This window comes from Mytilus galloprovincialis, chromosome 6, assembly GCF_965363235.1.
Source record: "Mytilus galloprovincialis chromosome 6, xbMytGall1.hap1.1, whole genome shotgun sequence".
NCBI lineage: Eukaryota > Metazoa > Mollusca > Bivalvia > Mytilida > Mytilidae > Mytilus > Mytilus galloprovincialis.
In genome coordinates, this window is record NC_134843.1 from 56,996,282 (window position 1) to 57,002,567 (window position 6,286).

Genomic DNA, 6,286 nt, shown 5'->3' on the forward strand with positions numbered 1-6,286 from the left:
AAATAATCGACATTTAGTAAAAATAAAACAAAATAAAACAGAGTCTTTCTTCCAGTATTCGTGCATCTAAACGATGAGTTAGGATGAAAACATATTATCATATAGATTTCCCCTACATGGCAAAACAACAAATCAAACCTTTTGCAGAACCTCCCTCCGTGTACTTCTTCAATGCAATCAGTTTAACAGTTTTCATATACCAGTTTCTAATATATTTCGTGTTTCGCTCCTCAAAAATCTTAATTTGACAAAAGTGTAACGGGCGCTATTAGGCATTACATACTTACAATCTTACAACAATTTTAACATTATTCAAATTTATAACACTTGCCTGTATGATCGCAAATTATGTTTGCCGTTTTCATGACGTAAAGAACTGAGGTAGAAAAAATAAGATATAATTGTTCTGTGCAAACCTTCACTTAGTCATTATGTACAAAATTGAAATTAAAATTTTAGCACCTTTATCAATATAAGGTTTATATTACAGAAATGCCTTAATTTGTCTATTTAACGAAGCTTTAATTTCCACAAATATATTTATATTTCATAATGATTTAAAGTTGGTGACTGGTAACATTTGCCCCTGCAAATCTAGTTCTTGTCTGCAAAAAATATAAGCCATCGATAACATATACATGTACATGTATATGAGTTTGAATATTGATTAGTTTTTACAGGATGTTTCTTTCTGTAAAACTGGTCATGTGTTGTATTTCTATGATCGAGTCGAACTCTTGTGATATATCCAAAGAGAAATCAATGATATCCAGCATGGTTCAGTGCATGCTTCAGTCATTAGAAAAGAAAATGAAAGGTAAATCAGCGTAATCTTAATAGTTGAAACTTCACAAAGTTTGATAAAAATAGACAAAGCTTCATTTTGAATCAATTTGACAATTCTTAAAGATAATTTCTTATTCAAAAGTCGATCTTTTTTTGTAAAATATAAAAACAAATGAGGTGAGAAATGTCTTTTGACGTATATTAAAACGGAAAAAATCAGTTTATTTAATATTTGCTAAAATCGCTTTTATCATTCCGTACTTCTTGAATGGGTATGAAACAACTAAATCACTGATTTGATAGTGGTTTTTTTACAATGCGTTGTTAATTGTCCAATTGAGCCATAGTTTTTGTCATTATGCATATTATATTTATTATAACAGAATGCAATGCAAATGAGAATTGTCCAGCCGGTTGGAAGAAATATAAGGATCACTGCTACTTTTTTTCGCCTGATGGTAAAAATTGGCAGGATGCTGTTGTATGTCGTTTCTTTACTTATACTTGCATACATATTTTTAGTTTGAAATATGAAATGAAATTGAAAAGTCAGTAAAACGTTCTTTACGAGTACAAAACGATTAGATATTTGTCGCTTCTATGAATGAAGTCACGTGCATTTCACGGAAAATTGCACGCGAATGGACATGACCACGTGACGTCCATACCTTACATGTTTGAGTACGAGGTTCTGTCCATGATATAGAAAAATACTAGGCAGTAAGATAAAAAAAAATGTACTAATTGCAAATAAAGGAAATAATGGACAAATTTCCATGTAACTGGTCCTTTCAAGAGCTTTTCGATCATTCCGTTAGTCTTGTTGATATTTTATTGTATGCAGATAGACACGATTACAGAACTTTCTGACTTGTCAAAAGTAACAAATTAAAAAAAAAAGAGCTTATGCTTTATTAACATTTATGTTAATGGTAAAACTTTCCATTTCTATCAATTCAGAAACAATGTAAAAATATGGGAGGATACCTTGCGAAAATTACAGACTCTGAAGAAAACTCATGGGTTGTTGACATGCTTTCCAGTTAGTATATTTCATATTTATGATAAAACAAACAGATCTTGTTACATTTTAGAAAACAGTTGTATAAGAAAAAGGACAAAACAAAGCCGGACAATATGTATGAAATAAATTTTAAAATTTAAAATAAAGAGATCATATTTTGTTATTTTTATACGATTGACTATAGTTTTATAAAAACAGGTGATATGATCAGAACAATATGCTAAAAATTCAATATTACACAAGAATATTACTATTTTTATAAGTTGTATAATTATAGTATTATATTATTATTCATTATGGTTATTATTTCCACAGAAAAGTAGAAACAAGTTTAAACGTCCCGTCATTTAGTGTATCATAACACGTTTATAGTGTTCCCCCCTCCCCGCGTCACACGTTGCTATATAATATAGGTTAATATCAGCAATATTTCGGACAAGTTCTATGATGGTATACGATCAACTTTTTATAAAAGAGTTATGCCCCTTGAAAATATATATTATGTGCAACTCGGGAGAAATTGGAACTCTGTTCCTTTTTTTTAAATTATGGTTACACAGACAATAAATGAATGTGCAGTGTTATTGGTGCTTCTCAGTATATTGTGTGTTTACTTGTGAGTTCAATTTGATTTACATAATTAGCTACAGCACATTATACACTGACATCGAATTTACTCAATTATTATTGACGAAAACAGAATCGGTTAAACACAAATATGGCTCTTGGATGGGATCATAAGACTTAAAGAAAGAAGGAGACTGGAGATGGGTTCATGACTCTTCTAAGGTTCGTTTTTCACAGTGGTATCCAGGCCAACCGACTAATTCTGGAAATAATGAGCACTGTGGTCATTTTTGGTCATACCATCAGTATCAATGGAATGATGCTTCATGAAACCTTCATAGAATGGGGTATATCTGTGAGTGTTCACATGTAAGTTTATAATTATACAAGACCGCTTTCATTTTCATACAATACAATTTAACAAGACCGCTCTCAGTACCAGTACATGTTTCTGTTTGTTTCTTTTCTAATGCCAATAATGTTTATGTCTCTGAAAAATTATTTAGTTGTTATTTATCGATATTTATGTTTGCTTCAACATTTTTAATGAAATTTTTTTTTCAAATTACTACTTGGAACATATTACAATAACGAATACTAGTCTGCACTCATTTCTTACCAAAAACAATGAAACATTACATCCCTACCCCATCTGGCAGATTTTCACTTTTTTTTCATTTTACCATTTTTACTGAAGGAGTGAACAAAACCCAAATATATTATGTTTCAAATCAACGCAGAAGTCAAACATGGTGATTCAGGAGGAATTATTGGATTGCCAACTCTGTTTATGGTTAATCTAACTAAAATCTGGCTTTAGGATTGAAAGAGTGGGGCGAAAGATATCAGAGGGACATTCAAACTCGAAATCGAAAATAAAACTGACAACGCCATGCTAAAAAAGATAAAGACAAACAGACAAATAATAGTACACAAAACACAATAAAGAAAGAAAAAAAAACTATGAACTAAGTTATGACAAAGAAAAATATTTCATTTATTTTTATGACGGACATTACAAGGTGAGTAGTTTTTAATGATCATAGCCACAAACAAATGCTATATAACTAGATTTCGAAATCATTGAATGCGACTTATCATTTAAATTTTACATATAATCAGTAATTTTTTCTACTAGTAAATCATGATTAATCCGGATCAATTGAGATCATCCTCAGATTTAAATGGGTAAACTCATTAGGTTTCTGCGTAGCGTTCTGTGTACCGTATGTTTTTTTTTTCGTTTTTGGTCATGTTATTTTCATGTTTTACTTGTTGTCTCTGATTTTCTATTTTCTCTTTTCTTTCTTTTTTTAAACTGACATTTGTCATGATGTTGGTACAGCGAGTGTTTTTATGCAATCATTGTTCATGGTGTTGATAACAGAGAATGTAATTATAAGCAGTACTGTTCATGGTGTTGATACATTGAAACAGGGCATGGTATTGATACTAAATATTGTAATTTGATGCGGTCACTTTTCATAGTGTTGATACATTGCAAACAGGGAATGTTATGTTATGCAGTCATTTTTCAAGGGGAGCATAACAGGGAATGTTCTTTTGTATGTAGTCTCATTTCGATTTTCACAGATGCGACTTTCATACAAGTGAGATGTTTAGCGCTATAAAACCAGGTTCGATCCACCATTTCTACTAAAGAAAACGCCTGTACCAAATCAGGAATATGACAGTTGTTGTCCATTCGTTTGTTTTTTATCTTTGATTTTGCCATTTGATTAGGGACTTTCCATTTTATTTTTTTCTCGGAGTTCAGTCTTTGTGTGATTTTACTTTTTTCATGGCGTTTATAACAGTTTATGGATTCACCCCTTTTCATGATTTTATAACAATTTATACAGTCTCATTAAAATTGAATTATCAGATTTATCCAATCGATAGTTTATTTATCTTGATTGAATAATTCCAACAATTAAAATGTAACTATGTAATGATATCTTGCTCTTCCGGTTATCAAATACATTTACATATTTCATAACTAGAAATACGCTTCGACGAAATTGATGAATACACAAGTCAATTATGTATTTCTGGAAAAAATAGAAGCAAACATCATTACAAGACAAATTGAAACGAAGAACATTGTATTTATTGAAATATATATTCATATGTATTAGTAACCAACTTAAACATATTTTTTTATGGTGTAATTATTTCCGCGTAGTAAAGGTGTTTATATAGATATCAATTTCTCTAACACCGGTTCGTTCATCCTGAGAGCAGAAATAGTGATGATCTTTTTGATTAACCAACCATCTACTGAGATCATCGGCATCCCCATGTTCATTAATCGTTTTTAAACAATTGGCCCAGAAAGATTTAACTTAAAAAAGAATTAGAGAAAACATTAAAAACAGGCACTTTACATTGGGTTTATAAAATTGTATGCTGTCATTTGTCATGGTCTTGATACATGTATAAGAGACAGAAATTTAGTTTGCCAATATCAAAAGATATTTCACAAAGAATGTTACTGAATGCTGAAACTGTTCGTGGCTATTGTAACAAGAAGTTTGCATAACGTTACCTTTATTCTGCTAATGTACGTTGTCAAGGTCATTCGAAAATAATATTTCGGCTTCAAAGTGTATACTCTAAAAACGTAATCATAATGTTAAATATTTAAACGAAATACCACTCTTTGTGCTCTTATATGATGATATTTGACATCTGTTTTAATATATATTTTGCATGATATATCTATGTATTAATACTTGTATGTGCAGTCTGTCTGTATATTCGTGTTGTATTCGTATCTGACTTTATTACTTGTATGTTTGTATTATTAAATATTATTTGGACAAGGGAGTTGGCTTCTCAGATTCAAGATAATTAACTTTTCAAAACACTAGCATATATTGATAGGGGAAATGATAAAGGAATCAAACGATCATAAAAAAAATATATATAGGTCACCGTGCTTTTTTTCGAGATATTAGCCATTGAAATTTTGGCGGGAAAATGTTATCTTTTGACTTTTAGTATCTGTATCACTGACAAGTTTAAGTCCTCAAAAACTATTAAAAAATAATTAAAATGTTATAAGATTTTAACAGACAGCTTATCATTATACATGTTAAAGAATTATAAAAAGAATAATGGGGGTCACAGGGCAAAATTTGCTAAGGCAATCAAATGGATAAAACCAGAGGATTCCGAAATCTGACCTAAATTCTAAAACATGACAAGCGAGTTTCCTTGCTCATTCTCCTTGTTATTATGTATATATGCAATCCGACTTTAGAGAAAGATGACTTTATTTTACTTTACTTTACTCTACTTCACACATGATACCACTGCAATTAATTTATAATAAAAATAAATGAAGACTGACAATATCTGTTCTTTTTTTTCTACAGGGATCGAACTGCCTTCCGTTCAATGGATGAGAAAACAGAGTAGACAGAGGAAAACAAATTATATTGTTTGTTTCATTAAAAATTCAAACAAAAGGAATTGTTCTCTAAATGTCATTAACATGAACAGTATATATACCACCAAAGGGCCATTTTTAACAATCAGCATGATGACAATAAGACATAAAAAAAACTTGTAAAGGTAGAACTCGGAAAGTTCTCACGAGGTTGTGGCAGTACTGAAATCTATGACATATTAGTTCTAATGAAATAATAAAGAGCGTCTTCACATAGAGAATATTGATCTAAACTACATAATTTATGACCGCAATATCGCCCCTCTTCAACTACAGGTGTTATACCACCAATTACTCCCTCATATTTAGAACGTGTGTGAAAGTAGGCCTACTCGGACAAAAAATAGTGCATTTGATGTCATTGTTTACTTAAACTAACCAACAAATTGGCTGAAATGAAACTTTTGGTGAAAGAGAAATATATTAAGACCATTTTGAGCTAAAATTTACTTGTT

The 6,286-nt window shown here is 30.6% G+C and overlaps 1 pseudogene; it reads left to right on the forward strand.

Moving 5' to 3' along the window:
* Positions 1-681: 681 nt before the first annotated feature.
* On the forward strand, positions 682-6,014 carry LOC143078627 (perlucin-like protein; annotated as a pseudogene).
* Positions 6,015-6,286: the final 272 nt, after the last annotated feature.